This window comes from Lemur catta, chromosome 21 (assembly GCF_020740605.2).
Source record: "Lemur catta isolate mLemCat1 chromosome 21, mLemCat1.pri, whole genome shotgun sequence".
In the NCBI taxonomy this organism is placed as follows: domain Eukaryota; kingdom Metazoa; phylum Chordata; class Mammalia; order Primates; family Lemuridae; genus Lemur; species Lemur catta.
The window spans coordinates 23,396,853-23,411,152 of record NC_059148.1 but is presented as its reverse complement, the minus strand read 5'-3'; the positions used below and the strand labels follow the sequence as shown (position 1 = coordinate 23,411,152).

Genomic DNA, 14,300 nt, shown 5'->3' with positions numbered 1-14,300 from the left:
TTGATCATTGAGGCCTGCATCAGTGAAGTCAGCCAAATTCTTCTACTTTTATGGCCTTCGATATGGTTGTTGTCATTATTTTGGTAATATGGCACCCTAGTCCACCCTAGTGCATATATATATATATTTTAAAGAATTTCTTTGCCTCAAATCTTCTAAAACAAATGAATGGGCTGGTCAAGGTGGCTCACTCCTGTAATCCTAGCACTCTGGCAGGCCAAGGCAGGAGGGGATCGCTTGAGCTCAGGAGTTAGAGACCAACCTGAGCAGGAGTGAGACCCTGTCTCTTATTAAAAAAAAAAGAAAAGAAAAAAGAAAAAAAAAAACCCCAGATGAATGGCCTGTCTTACTGAATTAATTTGTATGGGACAACAAGTGCATATATCATTAATGAGAGACCAGGGAAGGGGACGCTTTAAGAGGATGGTGGGGTGAGAAACATTTTATTATTTATTAAAATGGGAGTTCTGGCCCCAGGGATAAAAATAAACACTACACAACATATAAATCCATTCTACCTGCAAAAGATGTAAACAGTAGAGAAGAATATTGAGTAAACTGTGCAGAGATCTCCCCTCGTCCCCTGCCCTTCCCCCCACACCCAACACCCATGTCAACAGCTGAGGGTGTATCTTGGAGCTCCTGTTTCTGTGATGAATTTTTTTCCATGACTGTTTCTTATTTTTGCCATAATAAGCAACACTGCTATGCATGTATTATAAATATGCAAGTAGTTTTGCGGGGTGGATTCCTAGAGGAGGAAGTGCTGAGTCAGAAGATATATATACTTTATATTTTGATAGAGAACTGCCAGTTTCCTTCCAGAAAGGGGTTTCTAATTGAAACATCCAACAGTGTTTGTGAGGTACAGAGAAGTACCTGTTTGCCTGCACCTTCACCAATACTGGATGTTATTAAGCTTTCAAAATTTTTGCCCTTCGGGCAAAGAAAGATACCTCATTATTATTATTTTTTAAAAGTCAAATTTATTAAAATATATTAATGCATAATAAAATTTGTTATTTTAAGGATACAATTTGATGACTTTGACATGTATCCATCACTGAAGTCAAGAAATAGAACATTTCCATCACCCCAAAATGTTCCCTTGTGGTTCTTTGTAATCAGTTTCCTCCTTTCATCTCCAGCCACGGACACCACTGATCTGTTTTCTGTTTTCTGTTCCTTTAGATTTAACTTTTTCAGCATGTCATATAAATGGAATTCTTTTTCTTTTCTTTTCTTTTCTTTTTTTTTTTTTTTTAGAGACACGGTCTCACTCTGTTGCCCAGGCTGGAGTGCAGTGGTGTGATCATAGCTCACTGGAGCCTTGAACTCCTGGGCTCAAGCAATCCTCCTGCCTCAGCCTCCTGAGTAGCTGGGACTACAGGTGCACACCACCACGCTGGGCTAATTATTAAATTTTTGGTAGAGATGGGGTCTCATTATGTTGTCCAGGCAGATCTCAAACTCCTTACTTCAAGTGATCCTCCCACTTTGGCCTCCCAAAGTGCTCGGATTACAGGTATCAGCCACTGCGCCCAGCTGGGAAATTATATTATGTAGTCTTTGGTGTCTGGCTTCTTTCATTTAATATGGTGAATTATTTGAGATTCAGCCACACTTTTGTATGTGACAATGGTTTGTTTCTTTTTATTGCTGTGGAGTATTTCATCATATGGATATACCACAATTTGCTTATTCATTCATCAGCTGACAGACATCTGGATTATTTCAATAGTTTGGGTTATTATAAATAATTATGCAATAAATATTCACTTTTAGGTCTTTGTGTGAACATATGTTTTCATTTCTTTTGGGTAAATACCTAGGAATGAAATTTCTGGGTTATATTTAACAGGATATAGTTAACTTTATAAAAAGTGGCAACTGTTTTCTAAAGTGGCTGTACCATATTATATCCCATTGCATTGGTCTGCTAGGGCTGCCAGAACAAAGTACCCAGGCTGGTGGTTTAAACAACAGACATTAATCTTCTCACCATTCTGGAGGCTAGAAGTCTGAGGTCAGGGTTGGTTTCTACTGAGGCCTCTCTCCTTGGCTTGTGGCTGGCTGCCTCTCCCCGTGTCTTCACATCGTCTCTCTGTACTACTCTGTGTCCAAATATATTCTTTTTTGAAGATACCAGGCATATTGGAATAGGGCCCATCCCAATGACCTCGGTTCACCCCAATCAGCTCTTTAAAGACCTTATCTCCAAATACAGTCACATTACGTGGTGGTGGGCATTGGGATTGCAGCATGTGCATTCTGGGAGTGTGGGTGGGTCCACAATTCAGCCCATAACACCCATCAGCAAGGAATGAGGGCTTCAGTTACTCCACATCCTCGCCCACACTTGGTATTGTCAGTCTTTTTAATTTTAGTCATTTTTAGCAGAGTTTAGAATTCATTGTTGTTTTAACGTGCCCACTTTTTTTTTTCTTTTTGAGCAAAGAAGAGCACTGGTGTCTGAGTTAGCTCAGTCCTGTTGTGGAGAAGGCCAGGGCCATTGTCATTGTGGTATCCCATAGTGACCAATCAATGTGCCAGCCATTCCAAAAGGCTTGTGTTATTGTTTTGAGTCCAAGAAAGCGTGGCTGGTTCAGTGAAAACCTTTCACCACTCCTCGCCAAATGACCTCTGTCTGACTGATGGTGTGAGGTCTTCACACATTCTTGGAATGAATGAGGAATTGTGAGAGCACTTGAAGTCTGATACAGCCAACACTTGGGGGCAGTTGATGGTTTCAGCTTTCTCAAGATAACACTAAAAAGGGCAGTCTGGCCAAGAAGGTACTCTGGAAAAATAGAATTCAATAAAATGGGGGAGGGAGGGGAGAAGGGGAGATTTCTTCTTCTTCTTCTTCTTTTTTTTTTTTTTTAAATAAATAGCATGGAAAAGAGCAAATGCATTTCCCCACTGGCACAAATTATGCAGTTGAGTTCCCCACATTTGGGGAAATCGCTGGGGTCAGCGCATCCGGCATGCAGTAGATAAGCCTCACCCCGGGAAAACCACCTTTGTGATCGTGGTATCTTCCCTGCGAAGATTTATGCTATGAGTGAGAAATGCTTAGTGTGGGAAGGGAGCTAGGTAACTCGTGAACTTACTGGATCTGCTGTGATCAAATTTGCTTAACCCAACCCAAGTGTCATTCAAGATAAATTTGGACATTAGCCTGGGACACCGTCAAGCAGGATGGACTGACAAATGACATGCCTCTTAAGAATTACCTTCCCAAGTAATGGGGTGCATAGATGTCGATATAGGCATAGATACATTTTTATCTATCTTTTTCTGTTTTTAGTAGATGCTTCCATTTCAGCCTTAATGCATAAGAATTTAGATCCACTCCTTCTCCTTCTTGCCATTTCCCTCCCTCCCCGGAGGCGACCCCACACTCAAGCCCACAAAAGCGACTCTGATGGATGTAGAGTGATATTACGATTGATTGGCCTGCCGCTGACGGTGCGTACGTGTTCTGTCGTTCGTGGGGAGGCTGGAAGAGGGGCCGGGTAATAGGATGATGTGGCCTACAAGCCAGCTCCTCCTTGATGAACAATCAGACACAAATGTCAATAACAATTGGATTGTCTGTAAGCTACAGTCACTTAGGGCTCCCGGAGCCTGTCCACAGAGCCTGGATTGAAACCCTCAGGCTTGTGAACGCCAAATCAGGTTTGGCATCGGGAATGAAAAGCCATCAGCAGTAATAGTATTACGAGGCTGTTGGTCGAAGAAGTGCAAAGGGCTCGGAATAATGCGCGGGGCTCTCACGTGTCACGGGGTGGAGAATGGCTGCACCGAGGTGAGGAGATGAGAGGGAAAACAAGATAGGGCCTGGGGAGCCCCGAGGGGTGCCCAGAGGATGGGCGAGGAGAGCTGGGCTGCAGGGGTGGGGTCTGGAGCTCACCTGCTCACGTGTCTGGCCACGTGTGGGGCCCCTGTTGGGTCAGATGGCTGGAACACCTCCACAGGGCATCTCCGCGTGGCTACTGGGCTTCCTTACACGACAGTGTCTAGGTTCCCAGGGTGAGGATCCTGAGAGAGAGAGGTGAGGAGGGAGGTGAGCAGAAAGCCAGGTGGAAGAAATAGTGCCTTTTATGGTTTCACCTGGAGGTCACTTCCACTCTTTCTGCTCATTGAGGAAGTCACAAAATTCTGCCCCATTTCAAGGGAAATGGAAATAGACTCTGTCGCTGGATGGGGGATGGTAACATTCTGGAAGCTCATATGGGACTGGCAATATTGCTGCAGCCCTTTTTTGGAAATTCCAATGTTCCACAGTTAATGTACATACAACCCTTTGAACAGTAGCTGGCTTGCAGGAAGCTGATGTGATTGCTTTGCTATTCAAGTTTCTTTTTTTCCTGCAACCAGACATTGCAGGGTTCTGGTAGGTAGAGATCTTATAATTCTCTGTTGCTTCACACTGTGCAAGACTCAGAGGCAATGCTCAGCGTCTGTTGAATGATTAATGAGAGATTTTTTTCCCCCTCATGCTAACTTGTCTAATATTTAATTTCTTTTTTTTTTTTTTGAAGAAATGAGGGTCTCACCATGGTGCCCAGGCTGGCCTTGAACTCCTAGCCTCTTGCAGTCCACATGCCTAGGCCTCCCAAAGTGCTGGGATTATAGGCACATGCCACTGCACTCAGCTAAGGAGAGATTTTTAATACTTTAACTCAGAGGTTCTCAAAACTGATTGCTGATCAAATCTGCTGAGAGCACTGGTTATAAATATCTCCAAATTTTACCTCCCACCTCCTGGATCAGACTCTCCAAGGCTGAAGCCTGAGGATAAACATTTTTAACGACCCCTCCCAGTGGCTTAGATGCAGCCAGTGTGGGGAACATCATTTACAAACCATTGCTTTAACTCAAGAGAATCCAAGATTTTTAAGTTGAAAGAACTGGCCCATTTAACAGATGGGCACACGAAGGCTCAGGGGATGAAGGGAGTTGCCCAAAGGCACACAGTGAATTAGAATACCTTCTGAGAAGCCATAGTACAAGATGACAGGCACTGTAACTAGTTGGTGGGGGTGATGTTTCAGGGTCAGGGATTTGGTGGAGGAGGAGAGAAAGCTCTTGAGGTCTTTTGAGTCAGCAAGTCTCAAATTTGATTTATGTGTTTCCTTCCCTCCCCCTGTCTCCTTTTTGGCCACACTTGAGTAGCATCTGTAGTTAGTTCATCTCCTATTTTTCTTTAAGTGGATTCACTTTTTTCCATAGATTTACTTCCTTCCTCAGTCTTAAAAGACACAAAAGCAGGCGTGTGGTGACCTAGTTCCACGAGGGTTCCAACACATACAGGAATGTACACACGTAGCCAGTTGAATCAAGAAAAGATTGGCCTGTGTCACAGCTAAAATCATCTGGTGTACGGCACGTGGTTATGAGTCTTAGACAAGACCGGCTACATCATTTGTGGGCCCAATGCAACGTGAAAATGTGGGGCTTCTTGCTGAAAAATTATCAAGAATTTCGAGGTAGCAACAGCAGAGCATTGAGCCACATCCTGGGCCCTTCTGAATGTAGGACCCTGTGCAACTATGGGGGGGAGGTCACATGCCCAGGAAGCCAGCACTGGCCCAGGCTTTGGGAAGCACTGTTTTAGGTAGGACCTATCTGCTTGCTCAGTCCAACTTCCTGGGCAGAGGACAGTGGGGGCCCTGCCACCCACACACGTCCAAGGCGTGGCCAGGAAATGAAAGCTTCGATGTGAAGTGTCAGGTCTTCATGCAGTCAAAAGTAAACCTGGTCTCGTCCAACCTCTGGTCCAGGACTTGGAAACCCAGGAGAGGCAGGAGATATGCCCAAGAGGCAGTTTTCCTAGAGGCACCAGGAGAAACAGAAGAGAGGGATTTTCTCCAACGTGGAAGTGAGAGTACTGCTCTTGTCTCTCTGCCCATTTGATGACGAGTACTGTGTGGTCAATACTTACGTGAGGGGATGAATATTTTCCTCCCATTGTCATGGAAGAGGGAGGGATGGAGAGAACTGAAAGAGCAGAAGGGGGTGGGAGAAGCGAGAGAGAGAAAGGATGTATCCAAAAAAAAAAAAGGAAAAACATGAATGTGGATTTATAGAACCCTCAAAAGAATTTCAACATCCTTTTTTGGACCAGCTGTTTTCAGGTGGTTGCCAATATCTGTGAAAAACTCCGGGCTCCTGTACTGAGCATATGTAGGGCTTAGAGCAAAGTGTCAGGGGACTTGGGTTTTGTGTTCTAAGACATCCGCAGCAATTTTAGGAGTGTTGGTATCTCAAACGGGTTGGTATTTCACACTCATTTTTTAAATAGAGGCAGGCAAGTCCGGAGTGCCGAAATACCACTTTCGGGGCCAGTTCTCCCTCGGAAAAGCCAAGCCGTGAGGTCGGCAGCAAATGTTTCTGGTGCTGGAATGAAACCAGTTAAAGCCGTTTTCAATTCACCGTGGAGTTTCTGTAGGAAAATTATGTTTTGTTGTAAGAGACACTGGCTCTTACAAAAATCTTCGTCTTGATTTTTTTTTTTTTGTTTGTTTTGTTTTGTCTTGCTCTCCAAGAGTTGAGCTGAAACAAGTAAATAAGTAAAACTTCTATTTAATGAAGAGTCAAGCTATATAGCCCCACAAGAAGGAAATGGGATGTTTTAAAATAAAAGAGCGTCGTCTATCCTCTTCCACAGACGGGACTGTCACATTGTCCCAGCACTGTCCTAGGTGCTTTGGAGAGGTTATTAATTCCACCCTCAGTAGTAGGAGAGAGGTATGTCATTTCCCATTTACACAGGCTGAAACTTAGGTTCCAGGGGCTGAAGTGACTTGCTCAATTTGTACGACTTGTTGCTGGAAGTGAGATTCAAAACCATGCTGGCCCAACTCTCACCCTGTAATTAAGCAGGGACACTTTCCTTTCCTTAGTCCTTACGTGTTGCTCTCATTCACTAACTTATTCCTTCAACAAATAGTTACTCAGCACCTACTGGGTGCCAGGATCTGTCTTAGGCCTTATTTCTGTTAGAGACAGTGTCTTGCTTTGTCGCCCAGGCTAGAGTGCAGTGGCATCATCATAGCTCACTGTAGCCTTGAACTCCTGGGCTCAAGCAATCCTCCTACCTCAGCCTCCCAAGTAGCTGGGACTACAGGTGTGTGCCTCTACGCCTGGCTAATTTTCTTCTTCTTTTTCTTTTTTTTGTAGGGATGGGGGTCTGGCTATGTTGTCCAGGCTACTCCTCCTAACCTCCTAGGCTCAAGTGATCCTCCCACCTTGGCCCTCCAAAGTGCTGGGATTACAGGTGTGAGCCAGCGCACCTGGCCTTAGGCCTTATTGATACAATTTCACTGCTCCATTGTGCAACCCTTGCTTTTCTTCCACTTCTCCACTCAAACACCGCTGTGCAAAGCTTACTTGGCAAAGAATCCCTTCTTCCCCTTCCCCTGTGGCAGCAGTTACCACCGGACTGCGGCTGTGTGTTGACTTGCCTGTCTTCTCCATAAAGAGGTGAACTCCAGAACAAAGGGCTGGATCCCGGCCCGAGCCCAGGACCCACGTCACGGACAACCGGCGTTCCGTTTCCCTCAGCATTCCCTTTTCCAGTAACATCTTTATCCACTTCCCTTGGAAGTTGCTTGTCCCCGACTCCAAATATGGGGCTCTGGCAGGAGCAGCCAATCACAGTATTCCACCTCTGACCACGGTGATTGGTCCAGGCCTGAGCATGTGACTCAGCCTTGGCCAATCAAATTGCTTCCTTACGAGTTTTCCAATGGCGGCCGTAGGAAAGAATTTGGTGGTGGTGGTGGTTTATTCAGATGCAGCCGCAATTCCGGCCTTGTGGTGGCTGCTGGCCGGAGAGAATGAAATGGCCCCTGAAGGAGGGATGGCAGAGAAAGGAGACAGGGACCTGCTAGCCCTGTAAGTCCTTAATAATGGGCACCCATGCGGCTACTTTCACCCCCGCCCTTTCCCTAGCTTGAGAGGAGCTACTATCCCTCCCGTTCTCTGTTTTTGATTAGTTTTGGCTGGAATTGTCTTTCTGTCACTTGGCTAGGCCTGACTAGCTCATTCTAGGTGACCACGATGACAAGTGCGAAAACCTGCAGTAGAGTGCTAAAGCCACTTATACCAGCGAGGGTGACTTAGCAGGGCACAGACTTAGGTGGGTGGGTGATGGAGTGGGTGGCAGGGCGGTGGTGGCGACAGCTCTGATGCTGCTGGCATTGCCAGGGGGCCAATAATGTCACCGCAGTTAGGAGCCTGGGTTTTTAGAGACTAAGAGTCTTAGGTTCAGATCCCAGCTCTTGTCCCAGACTAGTTGTATAATATTGTGGAAGTTACTTAAACTCTCTGAGCCCCGGATTAGTACTACTGAGAGAAACACAAAGACACTGCAAGATGTATATGGGCCAAAATTCTTTAAGTTGCAAAGTGTCTAGAAAGGCCCCTGCACTGTCCTTTGTGCTGGTAACTTGTCCCCTCACCTTTCATTTCACATTCATTCATGCAGCAACATTGATGGAAAGTATTTTCCACTTGTGAGGCATCGGGAACACAGTGTAGAATAAAATAGACATTGTCCCTGCTCTTTGGTAGCTTACGCTCTAGTGGGTGGACACATATTAATACATAAGCAATTAGGAAACGGTCCTAAGAGAGGAGATGCTGAGGGTACTCTGGGTGCATTTGGGAAGGGAATGTGATCCAAAGCTGAAAGTTAAGGAAGGCTTCCTAGGGAAAGTGATGTGTAAGCTGAGACATGAATAATGAGTAGGAACAGGCCCCTCCTTTTAGGAAAGTGACAATACATTTAGTTGGGCTAGAATATGAGGCAGGAATGATCAGAGATGGAAGTGGACAGGCAAGTTGGGCAGATTCTACTGGTTCTGGGGTTTCATATTCAGACATTAAGACTTTATCTTTAGGGCCACGGGTACTTCTGAAGAATTTATGAAAGACTATTCCAGGTGTTGTTGGAGCAGAGATGGAATTAGATTAGAATCCTGGATTCAAGACAGAAAACTCTGGTAAATCCCAATGTCCCATTTTCCAGATGGAGAAACTGAGTTCCTCTGACAAAAACTGGCTTGCCCAATGCCACGTTGCTGGTGAGCAAAGGGGCTGCAGTCTTCAGACCTCAAACCAGTGTTTTTCCATGTTTCTGTCCCTGGAGTTCTCCCACTCTCAGCCCCCACCTGGGCCAAATCTGGCCCCTGGCAGCTCTTCTGAACTTGGGAAAAGCTCTGATTTCTCACGTACGCACAGCCATGCTGTCTCAGGAAGCTCGCAATAAATTTTTTTTTCAGGCAACGCCTTGCTCCCATCCCTGCAAAACAATGTATTTATTATTGCTAAGCCTTTTCCATCTTTGAGGAGAAAATGCATACCACATGACTCCCCAAAGCCGAGCGGTCCCGGTTTACAAATACAGTACGTTAATAGCTTTGTAAACATTTATTCAGGATGACAGCTGAGGGAAACATGTGGCATTAATTAGACGGCTCGGCAACGTGGCCTATTAAGAGGAAGGTTAAATCTGAATTAGTTGGCTTTGCTGAGACAAGAGGCTCTGGGCAGCAAAACTTGGCTCTCATAGGTTCTGACTCTGTTGATGTGGGGTGTGTTGGGGTGCACGGGGGCAGGGGGGGAGCTCTCAGTCCTTAGGGAGAAAGCAAGATGGCTGCGGGGTCATGGGCTGCAGAATCGTCAGGGCTGGCCTCCCGGAAGCTGTCCTCCCGGGGTGCTTCAGATGGTGGGAGCTTCAAGCCACAGGGATCCCTGAGCTTGTGCTCCATCCAGGGAGCAAGAGGACAGTGTCTGGGAGAATTGGCTCTCCAGGTCTGGCAGGTTGGCTGGGGAGACAGCTCTTTGGGCTGGGAGCTCCCTCTTCTCTCTGCTTCCCAAACCTCCTGGGCTCCCCTATTGCAGAGCTGAGCAACTTGTATTGTCTCTGCGTCTGGAAACCCATGAGTGTCCCCAGTTGACAGGGAGCTCGATTCCCTGTTTCCTCCGCATCCAATGAGGTTCAGCTTAAAGTAGATGCCTGTAGGGATATTTCATCTTGGCCTCATGTTCATGAAGGGTCTCAGATTTAGGTGTTTGAAGTTATCCCAAAACATCCATACACAGAAATGTCCCAACAGCTTGAAAAGGATGTGACATTTGTTACAGGGTTCTCAACTTATGTTCCATATTAGGAATACATCCCTTATAGAGAGGTATACATGGAGATCCTTTAATTTTTCACAAATCTTTGAATTATCTTATGACTAGCACAATGACATTGCTTTGTTGCTCTCGGGGTGGCGTTCGATGTGTTAATTTGTTACATATAAACATTAAATTGCACGCTGGTTTGCGTGTGATCCTGTGTTGGCCTTTCTGGGAATGTTTGCAGGAGCCTCTAAACACAGAAGGGACCCAGGTCTTTCTTGGCTTTGGAGAACCTGGCTATTGGTCTGTGACTACATGTTGAATCGATGCATGAAAAAGTGAATGACCTTAGAGAGTCAAGTTCTTTCTTTGGAACTCGGTTTTATCATCTGTAAAATGGGATGAGGAGCAAGGAAGGAGGGCTGGCCCGGTGAGGGCTGAGGACGCAGGGAGCTGACTTGCAGAACTCTGGTTTCTTCTCTGTAGGCTCTGCCTGCAGGACTCTCCTGTCCCTCTGTCCTGGCGCCACTGTCTTTTGTTCCTCTCTACCTCCTGGCCGAAGCCCCACTTGGCGTTTCACATGGATAGGATGATCCAGAAACAGATCCGAGCCTCCTCCTCCTTGGCATCATCTCCAAACCACCATCTTCCCCTTCTCTTCTCCACTCACTGGGCAGGCAGGCACCGGAGGCTCAAAGACATGTTCTCGCTTAGTGGTTTTCAACCATTGTTTTCTTCCTCCAAGCAAACAAAATGGTTATGCAATATCTAGAATAGACAAAGTGGGGGACAAAGTAGGGGTAGGAGGCCTTCCTCTCCCTCTCTGGAATCCTCGAGGATGTGCAGAGGCCTTTGCAAAGCCTTGCTCTAACTCCTCATGTAATGGATGGAGAACCCCTCACCCAGGAGGGGCAGTTCCTTGCCTGGCTGGGAAGGTTGGGGCTTCCCGTTACCTTACACCCAAGAGTGCAAAGGTTTGAAGGAGCCTCAGCAGTCATGGTTGCAAACATCAGGGGCAGGTCTCATAGAATTTAAGAGGCGGTGGCCAGGAGTCAGACTCTCCGGGTTCCAATCGTGGCCTTCCCGCTTAGGAACTGTGTGATCCTGGGCAAGTTGCCTTGTCTCTCTGTGCCTCAGTTTCCCAAAATGGGGATAATAATAGCTACCTCACTGGGCTGTTGGGAGGCTCTAATGAGATGGAATATATGCAAAATACTTACTGCTGGATCCCAGCACACAGTAAGGGCTCAAAGAACATCAGCTTCATTGAGATTGGGGCACATTTGGAGGGATGGCAGAGATCAGACCTAAGTCCTTGGGCTCCAAGCCCAGCTCCCTCTGCCAGCTGTGCAACCTGGGGAAGGTGTCTTAACCTCTCAGATCCCCAGTTGCCTCCTCTGAGATAATAGGAGAATCTGCTTCTCAATGTTCTTGTGAGGGCTAAGAGAAATAAGGCATGAAAAGTCCTTAGCTCGCTGAGTTTGTCCCCAAATAACAGTGATTTTTATTCTCAGTGCTGTATTTTTATTGTTTCTTCGTGGAGGAGGTAGGACAAAAAAGTCTTCTCTTTTCAGCTTACCCACATCTCTCTCAATGACAATAATGGTTATTATCATTATTATAGTTAGTACCAACTTAAAAATGGCTGGAGTTCAGTCATGGGTCTGCAACTCCTGGAGATTTTTTTTTTTCTGTCTCCAAAATGGATTGACAATAGCACCTTCCTCATGGCGTTGTGAAGATTAAAAGTACTATGTATAAAACATTCTTAGTGTGACATGTAAGAAGCCTTCAAGGGGTATTAGCTATTACACTATTATTATTTGTGGTTGAAGAAATCCTTTCACATCATCACCATCTTTAGTCTTCAGCACAACCTTGTGAAGTAGTCAGGGAAGTAATAATTTGTACTCTTTGGCAAAAGAGTAAACTGAGTCTCAGAGAGCTCAAGACACTTGTCTCAGATCACAAGATCTTCAAGAGGCTGAAATGGGACTTCAGCCCTGTGGCTTGTCCCATAGAGCCTGGTGCTTCCCTCCTCTGTCCCCAACCTGGCCATCCTCAGCTGGCCCTGGGACCTTAGAGCAGACTCGGGAGTCAGGTAATGCTGGCCTGTTGCTGAAGGAAGTGCACAGTAGCGACTGCAGCCTGCTGCCACTACCTTCGCTTCTTCCTTGTTCTCTTCTAGAGCTTCTCCTGGCCTGGAGAGCAAACAAACTCATGGGATTTGGATGCAGCAGTGAGAGCTTGGATTAGAACCAGGAAGTACATCTTGGTTATAACATGATGTCACAGGCGACAGAGGAGGCTGTGGGGATACCTCTTCTAAGGACCACTAAACACCTTTTCCTCTGAGGCCCGACGTCGTTCTAGTGTGTTGGAAAGCTAGTTTATCAGAGAGCTGTGGGGCTGCGCCTTGGATCTGCCATTGAAATCCTGCATAACCTTGGTGAGTTATTTAACATATCTGATCCTCGGTTTCCCCTTTGATACAATGACCAATGATCTCAGAACCAATTATCTTAAAAAGTCTCTTCTAACTTTTCTTAGCAGCCCCTATATATTGAGGACCTAACATGTGCAAGACACTGCACTATGTCCTTGCCATGTATTACTCATAACCCTCTGGATGAGCCAGTGAGGTAAGGACAGAAGCCACGCTATCCAACTTAACTGGGTTGGGTACCAGATTATTGGGAAATGTCAGTTAAAGCAGGAAATCACAAAAAGGATGCATTATGTATCAGCCTGTAAATGCACATTAACTTGTCATTCTACTGAAATGGGACAAAACACTTTGGAGATTTTATCTGCTGAGTAGCGTTTCTTGTATAAATCACACCCAATATTGGTGTGACACATAATTTGTCTATGAGAGGGGACACCATTAACAATTCCACGGGGATAATAGGTACAAACCAGGACCTTTCTAGGGAAATGAGGGCATCTGTTCAGGCCACCCATGAAGTGTCATTTAGAATTTCTAATTCACGAGAGAAGAGTCTTCCCAGAATTTGACCAAATTTCCCCCAATATTTTAAATTTATCTCACCTACATCTAATTCAAAAGTGGTTTTTAAAGCAACTTAACTTCATTGCTTTCAAGGTGTTTAACTTAATTTTCATTGAAACAGCAATTCTAATTTTGCACTAACATAGTATTTTACATGATATATAATTAAATTATGTGATGACAGCTATGAGTACAACTGGCATCAATAGCTTTGGGAACAAACACAAGTAACGCTTGGTCATCATACAATGCAGCTGGTGGGGTTGGTTTGAATGACATTCCAGAAGAAGTCTCCCAGGAGTTTGGGAGTTGCAGTGAGCTATGATGATGTCATTGCACTCTAGCCTGGGCAACAGAATGAGACATTGTCTCAAAGAAAAACAAAGAAAGAAAGAAAGATGTTGAATACATCAAAGGCTCTGCAGGCATTTCTGACAAATCATTGCACCTTCACACTCTTCTTTGGCCTACCTCTAAATAAAGAGGGGCTCACCTGGGTTCTTCCCTGTGGGTCCTTCATCGTGTGCACTGTGAGTGGTGCTTTGCTTGTTTCTTGGAGCTCACAGCCTCCTGGTGGCTGGCTGGTGCGTGGAGTAGGAGGCAAGGGCTGGGGGATGCGAAGGTAGTGCAGCCTCTTCTGCACCAACAGTTCACTGCAGGTGCGCGCTGAGTGACAGAGGCCCAAGTTCTGTTCTGGGACAGCTGTTCCTGGCCTTTCAGGTGTAGATAATAAACACTAGGCAAATGCATGGGGTCAAGGCTAGCAGAACTGCAGGAAAATATCTGAGATTGCTGGGCCCCGGGGTCTAAAAGCCTCCCTTCATCAGCCTGCCCGAGGAAGCCCTTTGGCTTGCATCTTTTCTTTTCTTTTTTTCCAATGCAGGAAGAATTTGCTTTTGCTTACGCATTCCCATAGGTCCTTGTTGCATGTGTTTCACAGCCCTGAGACTGTGTCCTCCCTACCTTAACTCCTCCCCGGCACCCCTCTTGGAGCCCTTTGGATAAGACTTAAGACTTGGAAGACCCATCCCTACCCCGAAGAAACAGGGGTGCTTCCTGGGGCTTTACTTCCATTCTGTGCCCAATCTCTGAGGTCTGCCAGACTCAAGATTTAGTTGGAATCTCAGAGCAGTGCAGGGACAGGAGG

The 14,300-nt window shown here is 45.8% G+C and overlaps 1 non-coding gene across 1 annotated transcript; it reads right to left on the bottom strand.

Annotated features, from left to right (window-relative positions):
* Positions 1-2,894: 2,894 nt before the first annotated feature.
* Positions 2,895-3,057, bottom strand: LOC123626297. Its single transcript, XR_006730788.1, has one exon. It is a non-coding gene; the product is annotated as a U1 spliceosomal RNA (small nuclear RNA).
* Between the last annotated feature and the right edge of the window lie 11,243 nt (positions 3,058-14,300).